This window comes from Peromyscus californicus, unplaced genomic scaffold (genome assembly GCF_007827085.1).
Source record: "Peromyscus californicus insignis strain IS unplaced genomic scaffold, ASM782708v3 Scaffold_23__1_contigs__length_62951481, whole genome shotgun sequence".
In the NCBI taxonomy this organism is placed as follows: Eukaryota; Metazoa; Chordata; class Mammalia; order Rodentia; family Cricetidae; genus Peromyscus; species Peromyscus californicus.
The window spans coordinates 4,581,303-4,603,059 of NW_026294534.1; the positions used below are offsets into that span (position 1 = coordinate 4,581,303).

At 40.7% G+C, this 21,757-nt stretch overlaps 1 protein-coding gene across 2 annotated transcripts in view; it reads right to left on the reverse strand.

Annotated features, from left to right (window-relative positions):
• The window catches only part of Nalf1 (NALCN channel auxiliary factor 1), a 535,729-nt gene that overhangs the window by 435,282 nt on the left and 78,690 nt on the right, over window positions 1–21,757 (reverse strand). The window lies entirely within an intron of this gene.

The window sequence follows — 21,757 nt, forward strand, 5'->3', positions numbered from 1 at the left end:
CAGAGTTAAACACAACATAAAAGAATGCAACACATCTTTGCATCATTAAAACAAATGTTCCACAGCATAAACAAATGTAACATATCTTAAAATAATATTCCACAGCACTTTCTTCCTCTCCTCCTCTTGTTTCTCAATCATACAGTATTTGATTTTAGTCTACCTTGCTCCAGCTATGATGTACGCAGCCTCATCACAGACCTAGAACTATGCAGGTAACCAAGCATGGACTACAACCTGCAAAACAGTAAACCAAAAGAAACCAGTATCTTCATAAGCTGATCTGCTTTGTCAGAGTGACAGAAAGCTGACCACCATAGATGGCGTTTAAAGAAGCAACATCTGTGTCTAGAACAGGAAAAGTTCTGCTTGTTTAGACAGGCTTGTGGGAGATCAGGATTGTGGAGATCTGGGAGGCCCCTCTGGGGCATGCTGTATACCTGCCTGCAAATTGACTACTCTGTCTAAACAATTGGGAGACTTAACGATGCCTTTCAAGGTAAGTGATGTGATTAGGACAATTGATCTTTTAATTGTATGAAGTAGATTATAACTGAGAAAAGGGAATTAGGACCCTTGTAGAAGACTAATCTCAAAGTCTAAGTGGCAAATAGTGATGCCCAGAATTAAGGACATCACCACAGGAATAGCAAAGAAGAGCAGAAAAGAAAATCACCATGTACACAAGACTCAACCTGGTTGGTTCTTACCTGGTGAGGTAAGAAACAGCCAATGAAAATAAAGCACACAAAAAAATGCGGCAGCAGGAACTCTGATCTACCTGGTGAGGTAAGAAACTGCCAATGAAAATAAAGCACACAAAAAAATTCAGCAGCAGGAACTCTGATCTCCAAGTATTAGGTTTAATTGAAGAACAGCTTTTTAAGGTGTTTAAAATGTTCCAGGGTAGGACAGGGGAAATTTGCACTTGCAAGAGGAGGAGGACACCCTACAAGCTCCCTGGGTTTGATACAGATTGATAAAGTATTATAGAGAACAGAAGGAATGCAGAGAGCGGATTGTAAGTATTCTCACTGGTATAAAGCACAATGACTACTTTTAAGATGAGTATTTCTACACGTAGACATAGACAAAATTATAACCTGAAAACATAAGTAACTCAATAATTGAAAGATGAGAACAGTGCATTAGTCTAGACTAACTACTAAAAAGAGAAGGGCAAGAGACAAGGGTATGGCTGCTCCATTATAGAGTGTCCCAAGGCCATCTGTGTGAATGGTGAGGCTGGTTTCCTGATAACCTTGAGACAACCTTGAGATTATAACGCAGTTTCCCATTATGCCTGACTCCAAGACATTGGCCAGATCAAGCTAAGAAACTTGCTTCTGGGAAAGGACAAATTCAATAAATTCTCATTTTAAATTCATGTGTAGTCTCTTATGACATAGTTTAATATGATTATATTTTCCCTATGAAGACAATTCATATTTCAATGAGCAAAACCCTTAAGATGAAACTCAAGGATGACCAAAATTACTAGAAGTATCTGTTGCTTACGTATTTTCCTCACCTCAACCCAAATAGCCCTTGTCCCTGGACACCCCTGAATAATCAGTTAAGCCTATAGCTTTTTTGTCTTGCCCCATTTACACAATCAGTGCCACAAGCATATTGGGGACATTATCAAATCTAGTCAGAGTCCCTGAACAGACATGGTATAAAGACATTCTGCCCTATTGGAAGGGGTTTCTAAAGCATTTGATGATAGGCTATAGCCAGAGGACTTTAAAGAAAGAGACTAGACAGCCTAGAGATGGTCCTGGCTTTTGCAGTACTTCTTCTCTACCTGTGTCTGCACCTACAGAGTGAGCGTTACAGGGAGAGCTGGGTGAGGGATGGGTTAGGTGCATCCTCTGTCCTACACAGCCATGTTACATAGTATTAGTCAGAAGACAGGCACCCCATGCATACTCTGTTTAACCAAGTTTCCTGAGACTGATGAGATGATGTGAGAGTCCCTGGAAATCCTAACAGACATTTCACACTGCCATTTCTTCCTTAGAGAGCAGAGACCTGACTTCAACTCTCCTTCCCTTTGTAGGGGGTTTCAACAGATAAATAATAAAACAATATTAAAGTATTTGTTGTGATCCATCTTTATTCTGTGATAATCAAAAAAAATCAAATAAGGGGATTTTCTTCTCCTCACACACAGCAGAGCAATAAGGTAGATCCAGGGCTTTCCAGAGGTTCCTAATAAACATTGATACCTGAGTGTGTGTGTGTGTGTGTGTGTGTGTGTGTGTGTGTGTGTGTGTGTGTGTGTCTGTGTGTGTGCGCGCAAAGGAGCTAGGTATATAATCTGTTGAAGGAGAAGCTCAGGTTTCTTTGAAAGGTATTGTGGGCAACATTCTATTACTGAGCATGGTTTTCACTGCTTGACACTAATCTGTCTCAGTGGTGGTTTTGTGACTATGAAATATTCTCAATTTCCTCTACAACTACATGTTATTGTTGCATGAACTACAGAACATTTACACTGCACAGGACTTTTACTACTGAGAAACATCTATATTTTTAAGCAGTTATTTTCTACATCTTCTCTAGAGTTGCACTAAATTTAGAGTTTCTTCTCAATACTCACAGGAAAGGAAGACTTGGGTAATGACACATTTTAAAGGGGCCTTTCAGTTGCATGCAAAAGAGTAGACTAATTCCTGGGCTGTCTGTTCTGTTCTGAGAACTCACAATAAAGAGGGACAGGCTCCTCCATAAAGGATATTAAGGACACTGGATATCCATATGCAGAAGAATAAAATCAGACCCCACTTTCTCTCCAGGTACCAAAATTAATTCAAAGTGCAAAGCTGCTAGAAGAAAACTCAGGGGTTATTGTTCAGAATGACCTCCCAGGTGTGATCTTACAAGCAGACAAACAGGACTGTGTTGAACTAAAAGCTGCTGCACTGCAAAGGAGGAGGTCTTGGGATAGATAAAGAGATGACCCAGGAGGTGGCGAGGAAACAGAAAGAATGATGAGATCCTGCAGGTGTGTTTTATAGTACGGTGACTACGCTGGACGTAGTTGTCATATTGCTGAAAATGGCCTAGAGATTAGACCAGAGATGTCCGTCTCAGTATAAATAAGTCAGGTGATCACTCACATTAATTGATTCATGTAATCATCATGTAACTTATCTCTGTTCAAATGGTACTGTATATACCATTTTTATTTATCAGGTCTGTTTTAGTCATGCTGGGAGAGAAAAAAAAGCCTTTCCATCAAACATATATGTGTTTCCCAACAGCAGGTGGATCAAGTCTACGTTCCATTCTTCGTAGGTACTTGGCTATTCTATGATAGAAACTGCTTCTCTTCTAGGATATGTGGGGGAGGTCTACTGTGCTCCTGCATCCAACCCAAAACTGTGGACCAGACACAACTGCACATCTATGCCTATGGATTCACTATTCAAAACAGTCAAGAATTTGAACAAGGCTAGATGTCGAAGAGAGGAACGGATAAAGAAAGTGTGGTTCAACTACAATGGGATTTTATTCAGCTGTGGGTGTAAATTATGGTGTTTATAGGAAAATGGATGGAGCTGGAGACATTTATATGAAAGAAAATAAGTTAGGCTGAAAGAGGAAGTGTAGGCTTGACTTCCCTCACGTAAGAATCTGGGTTTAAGTTTACACATAGATGGGGGGGAACTGAAGGGGAAGGAGAATACACAGGCCACAAAAGCAGAAGGGTCGGGGTACTGGGGGAACACAGGGGTCAAGAACCAAGAGAGTGGTGTGGGGGGCAGTGTATCATGATACACACATATGAGAATGTGACAACGGAACCAAGTGTCTGTAGTCTGTATGCTAGCCAAAACACTGAGTTTTAAAATGCCTGCCAATGCAGATGCAAAAACCCAAACCTATCATAGGAAGTTCACAGTGAAATTAAAATCACCTGCAAACACACAGCAGAAGCCGGTTCATCAATACGCCTGTGTAAGCTGGGGGACTCCCTCACTGTGACCCTTGATGATGTCGACAACTCAAAGTGAGGCAGAGCTGCAGCCTGTGTCGTACATTCCAAGAGCAGCAGTGTGGACAATGAGGAGCCCTTGGCCTGGGATCCGGGGGACACTTCCACAGCAGCTAGGAACAGATTGGGGCTCCCCGAATCTGCAAGTCCTCACCCCTTCTTATCCTCCAGCTCTCACTATTCATTTCACTCTTGTTAGGGATCTGCAGCTAGAGTTCTGCCATGGACATGTCTCCTCTGCTAGAGAACAACACTTTAAAAACAGGATTTACCTAAGAACTGTGACTTTTCAACTTCCTTTCTTCCAAGGATTCCCTGTTACCATGTGATGTGTATGTGATTCCCTTGGGAGGTAAACATATTTCATCCTAACTTTATCTGTGACGTATTTCTGGTGTACTGTCAACAGGTAGGTCACAGGATGGTTGTGCCATCTATCAGCACTCTCTGGTCTGGCTCCTAATCTAACTGGAAAGTAGCACCCCTCCTACACTTCCTTACTCATCTTTAGGGGTCAAATATAATTTAAATCACATTGAAAGGAACAAAGGAGTGAAAACCAAAGAAATCTTGTCAATAGTCCATCTGCTTGTCCATAGGTGATTTTATAGTCTTCACCAACTTGAAGTGTATAAGAAACTTCAGTGGCAGAGTATGAGGTTTGAACACTTACTATATGCAAATAGCTGTTTTACAGTTTCACAAAAGCTACCTTACATGTAAATATAATTATGCACATACATATGTGAATATACATATACACACATATGTACATGTATTTGTTTACTGGTAACTATTCCCCATAAATTTAGATGATTAAATTCCAGGTAAATCTATTACTGGAAACTCTCCAGGGTCTATAGCACAATTTCATATGCAATCTAAACTCTTAATAAATATTTGTTAACTGACCTGTGAGCTAATTAATACTCATTAGTCAGGAATTATTTTGAAACATTAGCATAGAAAGCCCTCTGCTATTTAACTTAGTGTCTTGAATATTTAATCGAAGCGAGTGATAAGAATTAGAAATATTTAGCACACGGAGCCCCCTGACTAAGTGCTGCAAAGGGGATTTCACACATATCTCCTTTAATTTAATTAGACTATTGGTTCTTCTGCCCACAAAGGATGTGCTTGAAAATGAAGGGAAGGGTAAGAGAAGGAATGTGAGTACTCCAGGCCCAGTGGGAATTCCCCTTCGGAAGAGAGCTGTAGTCAGTTCGTCCATCTCAACCAAGGAGCAGCAGGAAGCCAAACCACAGAGACCATTTTCAACGTTCCCACAGTGGCATTAAAAATCAATAAGGGACAAAGTGGCACTGTTTTCATTGCACTTTATACCAAACAACTTTCCCGAGACTAGGTCTCCGTATAGCAGTCAAGACAGATATCACCTTGGGGGTATGCTACTCCCTCCTCTTCATACTGCATTGTCAAAATCTCAACCCTTACATTCACAGCCTTTCTTAATCAGAGGCTAAATGTTCTATGTGTAAATGTAAAGAAAGTCAGTGGTCCGTCTCAACGAGAAATGGCACTATGTCCATTTTTAAGTTGAAATTGATCAATGTTAGAGACCGCTCTTTGGTCTCTCTGGCTCCATTTCAGTTGCTCACGAACACCTCAGGTAGATGACTGCCCTGCCAGAGACATACACTCTGAGAACCAGCTGTCTGTGGGCAACTGGAAGCTGGCTCACCCAAGGACATCATCCTCCGAGGCTAGATAATGCAGGAAGACTGAAAGCTGTCAATCATTGTCCAGCCCGCAGGAACCAGGATAACTGAATCTCACAAAGGGACTTAGCAAATTATTTAACACATGCCCAATCAAGCTGAATTATGACTTCTGACATTTTAAGTCAATACTCATTTAGTAACGTTCTATGTGCAGGTCTTTGGAAATGAAACTGAATATATAGAATTCCTTATACTAATGGAAAATGAAAGAGTAAGAAAAAAAAAGATACTATTTAGGGAAAATCCCTAGTCCCCAGAACTTAAATGATATTGCATTGAAGTGAAAGAAAAGAGAGAAAGGAAAAGTGGAAAGGCAAACCAGGCCCCAGACAGTATTGTGAAAGGGATGTGTAACAGCACATTCAAGACGACTCTGGTCATCTGGTACAGTAAAAAATAACTCACAGCCACATATTCGAAAACTCTAGCAGAGTAGAGCCAAGCTAAAATGATGTTTTCTTAAATGTTACTATGAAAGCCCCTTTTTGTAAATGCCATTAAAAAAAAAGTATATTAAGAATACACGATGCCAGAGCTATGGCTCAGCAGATAACAGTGCTTGACATGTGACAAGGGAAGGCTGGTCACATGACTTCGATCTTTGGAACCAGTGAAAGGTGGAAGGAATGCTTCAGTTCCGGAGAGTTGTGCCCGCACTGTCCCACAGACACTACAGCACAAGTGTCCACGTGCACTCATCCTACACACAAGTACAATGAAACACAAACCAACAACAACAAAATCACTTCTAAAGAATTCAAAAATAGGCTTGGTGGGTCACACCTGCGATCTCAGCCCTTGGAAGGCCAGTCCCCCGGAACTATCATAAATATAAGGCTAAGCTGGGCTACGTTGTGCTTTCTAGATGAGCTTGGCCTACAGAGTAAAGTCTTATCTGAAGACCAAAATGATTTTTTAAAAAATGTTCGAAAAGAAAGGTTCTAGAAGAACTTATTTTTTAAATTGGAACACTGAGTCATCACATGTGAAAAAATTAATCTCCTTAGTGGCTTCTACAAAACAGGCAGATTCCAAACAATAAACAGTGGGACATACACAGCCCATTCTGGTGTGGACAGGTGAGAGGCTCTCAGGTACCACCTTGATTCTGAGGCCTCTGGACACAGTCAGAAAAGAGCCTGGACAAATAGCCCAGCACTTATGAGCACTCTAAAGCCCAGTGAGGCCTTGAACTTTTAATTCCCCTGCCTCTGTCTCCCAAGTAGCTGAGATTAGAGGCCTGTGCCATAATACTAAATTAAAGAATAACATCTCTATGTATCTTAGTAATTAGAAAATTCATATAAAGGTATAAATACTGTGGAGTGTGTTGAGTCCAGTTCTACTCAGTTTGGGGTACGTTTTATGATTTTTACTTTTAAAAATAGAATCTAGCCTGTGGTAGTTAAGCTATTCTTCTGGTTATCTGACATGTGGTGTCCAGTTTACACGCCATCTCCATCATTTGTTGTTTAATAGCACTTTGAAACTCTCTCATTGCTGGTAAACTGATGCCAATGTAGAAACTGAAGAGTTAACACTACACTAGAACCTGTCTTTGTAACTATTGAAGAGTTTGAACATCCTCACCAGAGCAGCTGTGACTGCTGCAGGGGCCTCTCAAGGTCTGGCCTGTTGGCCGTTTACATTCTCTCATAAGAGGAAAGATTATTGCACCCCGGCCAGAGATTCCAGTGATCTGTAAGCAATCCTGCCCTAATTATTGGTTTCCTGGTCTCCTGATGGGTACAATATACACCAGGTTAGAAGTGCTGGAATGAGACTTTCCAATGCTCCGGCTAAACCGTGGCAACAGAGCCCCTGTTACTCTTCACTCATGCCGTGCAATTGAGCCCGATAAACTCACCGGCTACTCAAGCTGGACTTGGGTGCAGTTATACTTTAGTTTGTCATTGGTGCCCTCCCTTGGGGAGCAGGCAGAGACATCACTCAACTGTGAAAACAAGAAACCAAGTTATGTGGAGAATCCAATGACAGGGAGGCTGCCCCCACAAAATCCCAACCACGTGACTGCCTAGACAACCCTGAAGAGTGACATCACCACCGACATGCCTGTGTGGGTTGGGAAATCTCACAAGACCCCATTGCTAGGGGAAGGGCTGCAGGCAATTAGAGGTCATTGAGGGAGGGAGGCCCAGTCTTCTCCAGGGATGATCTTCCCTTTAGGCTACCCAATCCCAAGTGATCAGGCCTAAACACACACATATGGACCTAGCAGGCTGTGTTTATAAATCTATATGTACTTATATATGTAACAACAATACAAAATGTGGTAGAAATTTTATAACAGTTTCTAGCACAAGAGCCAAAACTAAAGGAACAATAAACCTCCTATTGTTTATTTTAAAGAATTTAGAAGATAAAGTTTTGAATGTGTTGATACATAATAATAATTACTCAATAAGATACTTGCATTCCAATATTATACATGTATTAAAATGTCATAGGATGCCCTATAAATGTGTGTAATTTGTGTGTATCAGATACATATTCTAAGTCAAAAACTTTCAAAACAACAAAACGGCCTCTTTTTCCATGCCAGCCCCCTCTGCCGTGGGATTTGTATGCCAGGCCCCCCGACACCAAGCCCTGTGTCACCCCAGCTTCTAAGCTTTGGTCAGCATCTACAGCTGCAGGGTATGGCTTCCGACTGTCCCTCGGGACACCCCTCGAATTCCCGGGTCATCCATCCACCTGTCACTGGTGAGCGTCGACAGAACTGGAAGCCCTTTTGTTGCCTCTTCTTCCCACGCTAGATTATAAAGGGCCAGAAGGTAGACACTCTTCTAAACTTTCCTGTCTGGATGTGGCCTCTCCAGTGATGAACATACGTGGCTAGACGAGGCCATTGGTGCTGCATGGCACTAATTTACCTGTGTATGAACAAACACATCTCCGCACCCGTGTGTGCTCATGCAGGGGTGAGCTACACCTCACAGCAGTCTGGGGGGTGACTGAGGTCTCAGATGATAGCACCCTCCTAGAATATTAACACAACAGTGTGGCCAGCAGGCCGATCCACTCTCTAAGTAGCTATGAGGAGCAGATTCAGCAAATTCATTTACAAGGACATTCTTATTTCTCTACAATTCTATGTCAGACCCATGGATTTCTGCATAAGACACTTATTACAAATGGACAAACCAGTGGTCACAGAAGAGACTCACGCCAACATCTATGGTAAAGAAGCCTTTCAGGTTTACTGAAGATAGCTTACCTGCTATTTCTCTGTAATATTTTGTTGACTTCTAAGGTTTTTCATGAAAAATATTAAACACCGACTTCTCCATACTCTCTCATTTTCTCGATGATATTAAAGTATCAAAGCCAAATACTTTATCATCTCCACAGAGAAGTACAGAGCAACAGGTGAGCCCCACTGTGTACAGAAAGTATCAGGGAAAAGGTTCTGTAAGAATCAGATTTTCATTCTGTTCAGGTTTTACAAGGATTCTACATTTTTAACCAAATCCCCTGAGAGCTCCCAATGAAGCTGTCCAGGGACTGCTGTTGGCAGAGTCAGAACACAGGAGAGAAACCTTCATTCGAACCATCCCTAACCAAATATCAGATAAATGTGGTCAAACACAGTTGCACACAAAACACAAGTGCAGACGCATAAACCATGGTAGAGCCTCCACAGGCTAACATGCAACGTCAGCCCAGGCAGGCCTCTCAGAGCTTCTATGTCCTGACAACATTGTCTCAAAATGTCATCCTTCACGAAGCATGCCTGTTTAAACAGAACACTCCAGGGATTTGTCACCACTTAATTTATTCCTCATGGCCTATAAACCATGAATATCAATTTCCACAAATATGTCATGGGTCAGAAGCAGTCCTAAAGGGTGTAAGAGAGGGTGTGTCATCCCTGGAAGCCACAATTAGTCTGAGAAAGGAGGCATTGATCTCTTCCTCAGGACGTAAACAAGGACAGAAGCTGGGTATCATGGCAACATTGTGTAATCGTGCACGGGGATGTCAAGGTCTGACTTTGTTGTAATGACATTGGATATACTTCTTACAAATCTTCACAATTGGTTTGGGGGATTTATGGGCACAGGATTACTATGTTTTACTTAATAAGTTTATGCTAAAGAATCTGTCCCTTGTTGCCAATACTCCAACATACAAACTCTCTGCAGACAATCTGAGACTTGTCTCAAGTCATCGACGGCTGGTTTCTGATGAGATGCAAGAAGCCAACTGTTCTGTATACTTTTCTCATCACTGTAACAAAATTCCTTCACAAAGTGACTAAAGTTACAAGGGCTAGATTCTGGTTCATGATTCAAGAGTAAAGTCTGCCCTGGCAGTGGGGGCATGAGGTGGCTGGTCACATTGTATCCAGAGTGTGGAAATGGAAAGAGTTGAATTCTGGCAATCAGGGATATTTATCATCTTTATTTTAATTTTGGACCACAGGATGGTAGCAACCTCATTCAAGGAGGGGAGTCCTATCCCCTCAGCAATCCTCTCCAGAGCTGCTCTCACAAACACTCCAGAGAGTGTGCTTTATCAGCATTCAACCCAGGTAGACACATTAGTCCTCACACTGTTCTTGTCTCTAAATAAGCACATCACGATGTGTGCATCAGGAAGGTTTGAGTCTGCATGGGACAGGTGCTGGCAAAGAAAAACTCAGGGTGATCAAGAAAAATGAAGAGAATTTTGGGAAGGAGAGAGGCATGAGGAGAAGTGGTAGATACCTATGAGGAGGGAAGGTTGGCTGGAAAGGAACTTCACTGGGACAAACAGAAACTTGGGTACAGGAACATTACATTTTTGACAAGTTCTCCATTCCAGCTAATGACACTGGCCTGGATTATTTATTCTTCTTCAACAGACACTACTGAAAGTCTAAGAAACATATGGAGATGCTAGAAGTCACTAATGATACAGACTCTAGAACCACAAAGAACTAACTTGGTTTAATAAGAGTAAACAATTCATTATAAAGAGAGATGTGATCATTGTTTTCTAAACACTCAGATGTTTTGAAACTTTTGGGTAAATACATATTGATATATGTATACTTACACACAAAAACACATTGTTTCTTTCATAATTGATTAAATGTTGTGCCACTGACATCTGGACCTGCTTGTTCTAAGGTCTTAAGATAAATTCTCATGAGTTTTATTGGCTATGGCAAGACATCTGCCAGGAATGAATGACATGGCTAACCTGATGCTTTTCAAATTAGGTATTTATTGCTTCAGATGAGGATTCCATATTGAGAGTGACGGGTCATCAATGATTTCTCACTAAACATGATTAATGGGACCGGATTGTTTTCCACTATCTATCAGTTGCTCAAGGGCTGATGAAGAAGAGGCGTCAATCACACCTTTGCCTGCATCATATTTACAGGTCAAGCCGATGGCAGCTTTCATCCCAACCAGAAATAAGAGGAGAAGAAAGGCCATCGTTGTCCTGTTCTACCATCTATGTCAGTAAACATCTGATTAATAAATGGATTAAAGACATCAAGAGAACTCTGATGGGATCTTGACTTCAAGTGAGCCTACTTACACGTTCTGTTTCCCTCCACAAATAAGTGTGAGTGCTACACATGCTTAAAAAGACAGAGAATTCTCAGAATAATTCATGTATATCTTGAGTCTATCCTATTCATGAATTATAAATCAAGGCTATCCTTTTTATTTCAATTTTATGTAAAAAAAAAAACATTCATTTTCTTATTGGAACTCCTTTGCTGAGCCTAAAATTAAGCTATAGCTACCATGATTTCCACAAGGCAATTTCTAGCTAATGAAATGGAAAAAATTCAAGTATGGAAATTTTCACCAAGATTTCTCCAGAGCACAGAACTGCCACCAAAACCTACATCTGAGCTGTGGGTACAGCTCAGGGGTAGATGCGTGAGCCTAGGGTTCATTCCTTAGCTCCAAAAACTGAATAAGAAACAAAAATAACACATGCTTCATAATTCAAATGACCAAGCTCAGTGAAGCCATTTTAGTTCTTCTAGGGTTGAGCATGGAGAACAATGGATCTCTGCAATTCCAGGTGCTTTTTCCTGACATCCATGGTGTCAGGAAGTATAATTAAAGATGACGGGAGGGTTCTCAATACACTTCTTCTTAGGTAGAAGCATCAAAGAGTTAAGAAGAAATGGCAGACAGCAAAATCAGGAATATATGTGGGACAGTCTGCTATATTCCCGTCATGGATGGAGGGAGTGGTCTAACTTTACTTCTGATTTCTTGCGTTCCAGTCAGGTTCCTATGAGACCAGACAAATATTATTACTAGGCCCAGAGGACTGAGTGGTTTTTCTAGAGCATGTCTGATTAGGGTGTGGAGCCAACCTTCTGTTCTCCAGAATATAATACAATCAATCTAATTCATAACTGAGGCAAATTAGAAAATATGTACACTCAAGGTAAAAAGCCTCCATTAAATATTAGTATATTTTCTGACATCTACTGATTTTAAATGAAATTTTAAAATTAGTGATCTTGGCAACATAATTTGCATATTTTAGCTCCTGCATTTATGTACCCTGTCTATAAGACAGAGTCCAGCAACTGCCTTCTACTCCTGGAGAGGGAAGAGCCACTGTGGGCTTATAGCTACAGCTAAAGACTTATTCTTGCCTTTCCTTGATTTACTGAAGCTCACATTAATAGGATTCATTTTTCTACATGACTGAGCAAGTGTAGATTCCATCGGAGCATGGATGTATTTGGTTGTCTTCACTATCTCTTCAAAAGTCAACTTTACCCTATTCCTGCTGGGGATGTGGAATGCCCAACCTCCCTTGGAATGTGACCATTTGGCAAATGGGGTTATTACAACACACTTCATTAACATGAAGAATTCAGTCAGTCTTTACTGAACTATGACAAGGGTCCCCCTAAGATGTCCTTGTGAAGACACAGACCACCAGGCAGAGCAGCATGTGGTGACAGAAGATTGTAGTGACAATCCCATATGCTAGGATGGACTCCCAGAACAGTCTCGCTCAGTATCCTCTACACCGAGCTATAAGACCCCTGGAGTTTGAGTAAAAGCCTGAGAATTGTAGCAATAAGTTTCTGCTGTTTCAAACTGCTCCCCGACCCCAACTTTAACCTTGGGTACACTGAGAAAGCAAACAGAGAAGGTGAGTAAGACAAGGGACACCCGAGGTGAAGGAGAGAGCACCCTTACATGCTGAGAGGACTGTCTTGGTGTTATGTTTCCCAATTCAATTGTCAAGTGCCCCCTTCCAGTTTCAAGAAAGACTTAGGTGATGAATTACATTTCTATAGAACAAATCATCTGCAATCATAATTTCTGGGTTTTAATTTGTGCCTTGAATATCCCTCAACAAACCACTGAGGGCTCTCTGATAAGTGCTTCTTGAGACATTTTGTTTTCTAACCCCACTGTGAGTTATGAAACAAAACTTTCCAGGTGATGTGAGGATGCCTTTAGTTCCTGTCCTGAAACACTGGACACAACTTCCCAGGTGATGTGAGGATGCCTTTAGTTCCTGTCACCACACCCCTAACAAAGAGCCATCACCCAGTTACAAGACCATGTTTCCTTAATAGATCTGTGCTATTCTTCTCCAGCTTGTACCAATTATAACTCATTTTCTTGGCGGACATTGAGACGTCACCCTGACCTGATTCTTTCTCACTAGTTATCTCTGCTTGCTCTAATTAAGGGAGGAAAGGGAAGAGAGCAACCATATTCTAGGAAGGCACATCCATTGAAAGTGTCCCTTACTGCAGAGCAGGCTCAGGCACTGGGGACAGACCGTGACAGCAAAAGCGGAGCTTGCCATGTGCCCAGCTCTGGGCCGTCCAGCTCGTGAACATTGAAACAATGTGTCTTGTTCACTTTTGACATGTCTATGATCGCTCGGTGTAAATAAGGAAATGAGGTACATCAAACCCTGACCTTTCAGAGCACGCTTCACATTTAAGTACCGTACCTAGTGTCATCATGCCTCTGCGTCTTCTGGTGTCACCTTGTAGAAGACAAAGACCATCCCCATCCTGCCACTCATCGGACAGGGAAATCACAGTATCGCCATGAAGAATTATAGTGACAATAAAATCAGTCACTAAATAAGGTCTCACCGTGCCTAGTGCATTAACACGTGCTTTATAAACAGTGACCATCACAGCGGCTACTGTACCCACTAGCATCCTGGTCATTCACACACAGGAAAATCCTATGTAGTAGGTGATAAAATAGCTCCAATCCCTTTGACTTGGCCAAAGAGTGCTTAGTGTTTGCTGTGAAGACAGAAACAGAATGAATAATACTGAATATCTTTCTTTATACAGATGTCAATGTGGGTTCAAGAGGCCAAAATCACACTAGAAAGTAAAAGAAGCGACCATTGTGATATGTAGAAACAGAAGGCAAAATATGTTAGCACAAAGTAGACCTAGAGTGGTGTCAAAACCTATAATCCAGCACACAGCAGGCTGAGACAGGAGGGTCTAATCGTCAGGCTAAACCTGAGCTACTCAATGAAGAAAACCAAGATAGCGTGCCTCAAAAAAACACAACACAGAAAGAGCACACAGTAAGAATGTTGCTCCCATATGGTCTCTGTGTCCAAACAGGGGGTAACATGTTTGCCACAGCATGAGTGGAAGAGATAAGACTCGGATTCTGGAATGAGGGGATCAGTGGTGTAGCTGGCGGTGGAGCAGACTGTGGAAAGAAATAGGGAGGGGGAAGTTATGTGGAAGGTCAGGTTTCAGGGGAGACAGGGAAGAAAAGGGGCTGGATTTCAGTTTCATGAGGCAAACATGTGGGAATTTAAGTGTTCTGGTTGTAACACTATGCAGGGAATGTAAAGAATCTTCATGATGTACACACTTAAAAAAGACTAATGTGCTCTATTTACGTGGGATGGTTCTTGTTGCAGATAACTGTATTTTTTCATATTAAAAAGACAAAGAAGATAATCCCATAGGCTTAGTTGAAAGGTACTAGTTGATCTTATCAGTGATAGGAAGCTGTGGTGAATTCTCAAAGTAGGTATTGCCAAAAGCCAGCCATCTTGAGGACATCTTTGTGCCTGACAATGGCTGTGAATGCAATGAGCAACCAAAATGACCATATCTATTTTGCTTTATAAATTCTAGTTAGCCTCAAAATTCAGCTTAAGGAACAAAAAAAATTAATTTATTCTTTCTCTAGCAGTCAACAAATTATTTGAAATTATTTGTTATATTTCATACACTATTCTGAAGTAGAGATAAAACCTTATAAATTATAACAATAGAAAATCCATATCTGCATTCTACATGGAAATGGGTCACTCAAATTGTTCTTTGTCCTCCTCTTGGATTTCCTCCTCTTTCTCCAGAAAGTAGACAGTGGGTAAAAATAGCAAGTCAAGTCAATTCTGGGTCAGTGGACAGCACCCTCCATCCATGTATCCCACTCAGAGTCCCCAAATAGTTACTTAATAGTTCTGTTATTATTGTCTTTTGAATAAATCATTGGTTCTCAAATTATGGACTTTCAGGACATCTGGGCTCTCTAGTGATATCCCCCACTGAAATTTCTTTTTTGAAATATAGAAAGGGTGAGCTTATTCAGTTCACTGGGGAGAGACTTGTAGAGAAGATTGCATCCTTATTAAGTGCCCTTCAAAAATATCTTCTCAGGTCAATTTATCCTTGTCTGCAGCTAATAACATTAATTCATTAGAGCAGTTTAAGGAGGGAGCTGGAGAGAAAGCTCAAAGTTTAGGAGCATTGGGGGCTCTTGCAGAGGACCAGCGTTCTATTCCCAGCACCCATTCGATAGCTCACAACTATCTGTAACTTGTTCCAGGAATCCAATGTCCTCTTTTGACCTCCATGTGTACAAGTCACACATGTGGTAATCACACATAGATGTGGGAAAAACACTCAATCTAAACACCGTTTAAAGTACCTCAAGGACATTAGCAATGAGGCTGGAAATCACTGTGGCTTTCAACAGTTGAGTTGCAGTCATTCCAATGAGATGTTCAGCAGTACATGTTTTATTAGTAAAACATACTGTTTTGTCATTAAGTTAGTACAACTGTTTGATACAAACTTGGAAGGGAGCCCCAGGTAACCAAGCACTGTCATACCAGCTGTCACCCTGGCCTAGGCTAGTCACCTCTTACTTTGCACTGTGCATTTGAATTGTTTTCATGGTCTTGTTAAGTTTGTCTTCTTATTTCCCTCTGGTTTTATTGTGTTCGTGACCTTGGAAAAGTAGCCAGGCCATGTACACAGAGGGGCTAGAACATCAGGGATTCCTGCTAGTAACCCACACCCTTGGTAGCTATCTTCTCTTTCTCCAACCCTGGTAGAAGTATAGAAACTGATCAAGTTAGGAGAGGACACAGGCAAGCCAGATATTGCAAGGCCACGGGGCCAAGGCTTATCAGTTGTCTCAAAATGATATAGGTGATATGAGCATAAACAGACAGAGAGAGAGAGAGAGACAGACAGACAGACAGACAGACAGACAGACAGACAGAGAGAAAGAAGTATACACACAACAGAAAGAGGCCTTGACATCAAAACACCAATATCCAGCAAAATATTCCAAGGAAGGGACTTTGTCTTATCCTGGTATCTCTAATATAAAAACAAACAAGCAAAACAGCAAATGGAAATTTGTGTTCTTAAAATCACCACCTGAAAAGTCCTGTTACTAAACCAAAATGACCATCAGGTCACGTTAAATATGAGAAGCCCTAGGATAGCTGATGTGGAGATGTTTGTTTCTTCAATTAAAAACATATCCCTCCACCAGCTGACTTCTGCCAGCACCAGTAATACAAATGGCACAGAGCACCTAGCCACTCCAGTGTCCACGGGTTCTTCAGGAAGATTTTCTCTGTGTTTTAGAATCAGTCATTTGCAGTATTGTTTATGATTATCAGCCTTTCATCCACTGTCCTGAGGGGATGCTAGGCACTGTCAAGGACCTTTCCATTTCATGTTGTATTCCCTCATGCTTGGAGTATCTGCCCACATTGCTCTCCACAGGGCCAGTCACTGTTTGCCTCCCTAAGTCCTGTCAAGACAGCATTGTTCATCACCCACCTGAAAAGATGTCTCAGAGATCCCTTAGTCACTTCTGGGGAAGATACAAGGAGAATGGGAAAAAAATCTGCCATTGAGATTAGAAAATCCAGAGATTCATCAGCTTATGCTGCCCAGCCATGGAGATACTCAACTCTTACAGCTTCCGTTTTTCAGCATTGTTGTGATACTTTCCATTTACAGATCTGTCTTGCACCACAATTGTCTGGCAAATCATAAATACTCATTTCCAAAGTGCTGGTATCACCAGAGATGATTCTGAAGGAATCCAGTCTGGTCCAGTTTCTCACTATCCTTTCAATGTATTTATCCAACAACAAAACTCCAAGGCCAGTGTCCAGTTGGCATGGCTAGGACAGGGTAGCTTGGGCACAGTGTGGCAAGGGACCTCTTATCTCAATTGCTGATTATGGCTGCTCACATAAATTTGCAATCTCTTTAGATAACACTAGCTCCTTTGGTTCTGGTTATAGTGTAAGTAAAGTGTGTGTGTGTGTGTGTGTGTGTGTGTGTGTGTGTGTGTGTGTGTGTGTGCATGTGTGTTGTTCATACTATATATTATTTAGAAATAATTAATAAATGAAATTAAACTTGCATCTCTCATGAAGCCACCCAGTAAATAGGACTCTTGCCTGCAAACTTGCTACATTAATGATAAATAAAAATGAACGCCTATCCACATCATTACAAAGCATGGTTTCACTGAATAGCTTTGTAATGTCAGCTTAGTTTAGTTAAGCCTATTTAATGATAAAGATTAAAAATAAAAAATACCACCTAGTCTTGGTAGATTTTAAGGGGAATGACATATTCAATGAACACCTATTAAACTTTTATCAATATTTGAAGAACACATTATGTCCATGACAAATCACATCCTTTAGGGTATAATCAACTAGCTGTTTTAAATTCCTCTTTTTCTAGGTCACATTGCTCTCTATTTTAAAAATAGCTATATATTTTAGCTGTGTTTTCCTCCTTGGCTCCTTGTAAAAATAAAATGCATTAGGACAGAAAAGCCACCTGTAATAGTTCTGTCAGAGAAAAGCATTGTCAACATGTGAGGAGAGCCCTTCATGTCCTGTTAGGAAGTAACTGTCAAGGTGGCTGTGTATGCAGCTCAAGACACCACATTGCACACCACTTCCCCTCAGTGGGACCATGCCCAGTTAGGGACATCAGCAAGTCCTTGAATAGATGCAACCCAAGTGGTCAGGCAAAAGAAGACACATCTTTCATTTCAGACAGGCGGCTAAAGTGGAGGCTGAGCAGCTGTATGGGGACCCTGTCCAGAAAGTAAACAGAAAATCACAAGGGACCCACACACCAAAAAACCCTACTTCTTTTAATGAAACACAAATCAAGCCTGAAGCAAATTGGGATTCGCTGCTAACTTTAAATTTTCTTCCACATCTACTATAAAATTTATTGACATGCAGAATCATATGCATTGATGATAGCAAAGGAAACATGTCTTGAAATTTGGAACAACTCGTTTCAAGTGTACTAATGGCATGCTACAGTCCATTAGATATAAGATATAATGTATATAATATATACTAACGACATGCTACAGTCCATCAGATATAAACAGGTAAGTTGGTGTCAGGCAGGTATTGTGGTTTATTCTTGATTTATAAGAGGGCTTCTATTATGCCAGTAAAACCAGAAAACCTTGATAAGAACAAATCAATTCCTTTGCATTAAAGCAACAGGGTTCTAACCCAATTTAAAATACAAGTATTCATTAAAACAAAGTGAATGTTATACAGTTTATAAATTCCAGGTTACTTTACAGTTATCTCAAGTATGTAACTTTAAAATGTTTACAAAAAGGCAAAGGTCATGGATTGCTGACTCGTTTTTTGTTTTGATGGATTCTGACCTCAAACAGAAAGATCTCAGAAGTGAAAGTGGGTTTGTTTGTACTTAAAGCCGAGTCCAGAATGGCTCCTTGCTGTCTGTCTGTGATTGCATTTTGTAATTTTGCTAAGTGATAGAGTCGATGACAGCTGAGAGAATTAGAAACATATGGATGAGGAAGGGAAGAAACCAACGACAGTGTGACAGAGAGAAAACCCAACGGAAGAGGGAGAATGGCAGAGAATGAGAGAGGAAAAAACGCGAGAAAAAGAAAAGGCTGGTCTGTGAGATGGCTCCGAGAAGTGCTTGCTATATAGAAAGATAAGGAACTGCTTGGTCCCTGTAACGAAGTAAAAAGCAGAACTTTCCAGCCTGTGCTTCTACCTAGTAGCAGAAACTAAATAGCAAATGAGGTTACTGTCCTGAAATGTCCTAGAAAGCTCAACAACGTTTTCATCAGTCCGCATCAAGATATCTCAGAAGGTCACACAGCCACATGTAAATAAGAGAATAAATGCATTCCTATGAGAACTGCTGAGAGCTGCATGGGGAGAGGTTTTCACCGAATCCCTCTACTACATCATAGTCACGCAGAAGTTTAGGGAATGTGCACTTCATTCCCGTGGGTCTGTACGGAACCACAGAGATCCAGTCCTGACGATAGCTCCCCCCTCTGGTGTGACTTCACAGCCCTTTATTTTGTTGTCCTGCACCATTCAGCCACCCCCCCCCCACCCTTTTCTACGGTCTTGTCACTGCTAAGTCTTAACAAACCACTCTTAATATTTCCATGTGTCTATATCGTAAGAAATTCATTTAAAGAGCGTGATATGGGTAAAGGAGGGGCAGAGGAGAAGAGAACACTATCAAGAATTCTTCCAGGAAGTCGGCAGAGAAAATCCTCATTTGAACCTATGCTACAGAAAGGGAACTACCAGAGCAGAACCGTACTGGAAGGTGCTTAGTGACATCTGTCACTCAGATGGCGTGAGCTCTGAGGTCACTGAGTGAAGCATGGAAATAAACTTAGATAATAGAAATATTAAGTAGGGTCTACCCCTGCTGAGAATTCAACAACTAAACAATGGTTTATTTTAGCATTGCGTCTCTGAATTTGTCCAACAGTGTAAGATAGTGAGAAGCTTGTAAAGTATTGTAATCTTTGGCTTTTCTTCTGAAAAATAAAAACAAATGAATGTACTTATCTACAACTGGGATTCATTTTAATAACCGAGGTACATATTGCAAAGGGTCACAGCAGTTTTATGATAGCTTTTGAAAAACACCAATGATATCAATAAGATTATTGAGTTTTTTTCTCCACTAACTGAGACCTCTGAAGAGCACTGATTAAGAACAAAGTAAATGCCATTTCAATTATACCTTCACCTTTCACACCTTCAAGTAGGTAGATGAAAAAGTAGTCAGATGGTCTTAGGACATACAAGCCAAAATTCCCAAAACTGACACCACTGGTAAGCTTAATGAATGGACATTGCTTGGCACACAAGGTGATATATTTCGGAGTGTAGAAGTAAACACAGCTCTTCGAACTAAATCTGTCCCAATTGGTTCAGTCCATCCCATCAGACTCACGAGTGAAATTATTGCCCAGGCCATGACAATGCCCACTTCACTCAGATCGGAAGGAGGTCTAGCTGAGCCTGAGTGAAGTGGGCAACATCTCGGCTGGAGCAATAATTCACTGGTGTATCTCAAACTTCAAAATTATCTTCCCTCTTCTATAATTACAACAAATTCCAACATTAGCCAGTTACGTAAGGAGTACGCTCTTTTGATTATTTCTTTTGTTTGGAGTTGCCTCAAATCAGAGGTAGTTGTTGAGTTCTGATTATTCATTGAGTCTTGTACTTTTAGAGCAGATGGGGGTGGTGGACGGATTCGTATGGGACTTAGTTTTTGAATGCCTAAAAATTTTAGATGGTGATGGTATTTATATTATTTCTGCACAGTTCACAGACCAGGATTCTAGTTAATCTAGAAGGCTCTACAATGGATGGAAAATATGTGTATTGTCGGGCTTTAGGCTTTGAAACAGACTTCCAGAAGTGGACTTCAGTGGCTCCTGCTCTTTTGTGCAATGATCCTTATAATTGCTTTCCAGTCATTATCCAGTGATATTTGTCCAAATGTAGGGTTGGCTCACAGCCTCCCTTCAGGCCCTGGTGTCTATGGGAAGACATGAGGAAGACGACCCCTTAGTCATCTCTGACCTTGACCAGCCCATGAAATCCTTAATGACCAAACTTGCTTTTTTTCTCATTGCTTTATAAGAAGCTTCCCTGTCTCCCCTTTTCATCCTGTCTTTACCGCCTTATGTTTAGCAACTCTCCTGTGGCTTCTTGCTTTGGACCTGATGAGTCGTTGAGTTTCAGCATCCTCCTGTGTTCGCCCATGTTCCTCCTCCTGAGGTTCAAGGAACCTGGAGTCGGCACTTAAAATCTCATGTGTTGTCTCAAGGGAACACACACTTGTTTCATTGGAAAATGTGCTTACACAGAGAAGTTATCTTACCACTGAGATGTCTATTGTGTTTGTAATTAAAGTTTTAAAGTCTCAAACTAAAATATAAAATTTAAATAGTTTACTTTCTGGTTCTTTCCAAATCCCAAATGTATGTCTTGGTCTGAAATTATATTTTGCTACAGAGATTTTTTTTTTAATTAGTATGAGACAACCACTTAAGTTATTAAAATAAGTTTTATAATTAATAATACAAGTCAATTGTATTTTTTAGGAGTTGTATGAGTATAATCATAATTGATAAACAAAATAGTTACTGGCTTTATTGAATGACTTTTTATATACACAAAAATCATTAACTACATAAACACACATGTATGTGTGAAATATATACATATATGTAACATAAAGTGTATTCTTAAATAGTATCAGTGAATGTAAAAACAACATTGTAGTTAACCACTGCAATTTACTAGATTTACTACATATTCTGGAAATTTCCACATTAACAAACAAACACACCCATTCTTGAGATAAAGTCAACTTTCAGTGTGAGTCTATCCACTTCTTTGT